Raw genomic sequence first — 357 nt, forward strand, 5'->3', positions numbered from 1 at the left:
TTTAATATATATTGAATGCACTGGCCAAATTTTAAGTGCTCAAATTGGACCACACCTATCTAGGACATTCTCTCATGGCAGACATTCTGTTGGACAGTGTTGGCCTATAGTTTACTGAAAGGATCAAGGGTTGAGATATAATGAGTTGAAACCTCATCTCAAACTCTTATTTCCTTCCTCTCCATATGCAGCTTATAACAAAGCAAATCTTGCCACTTGGATTTCCCTGGAAAATTTGAAACAGTGAGGCAAACAGCAATAGTACAGAGTGATTTTTACAACTTTCTGTTTGAAGCTGTTTCTGTTTGACTTTGGACTCCTAGGATCTAACTGAAGTGTTTAGGAATTAAATGTTAA

Source organism: Orycteropus afer, unplaced genomic scaffold (genome assembly GCF_000298275.1).
Source record: "Orycteropus afer afer isolate SDZICR_OR568_19922 unplaced genomic scaffold, OryAfe1.0 scaffold00546, whole genome shotgun sequence".
NCBI lineage: Eukaryota > Metazoa > Chordata > Mammalia > Tubulidentata > Orycteropodidae > Orycteropus > Orycteropus afer.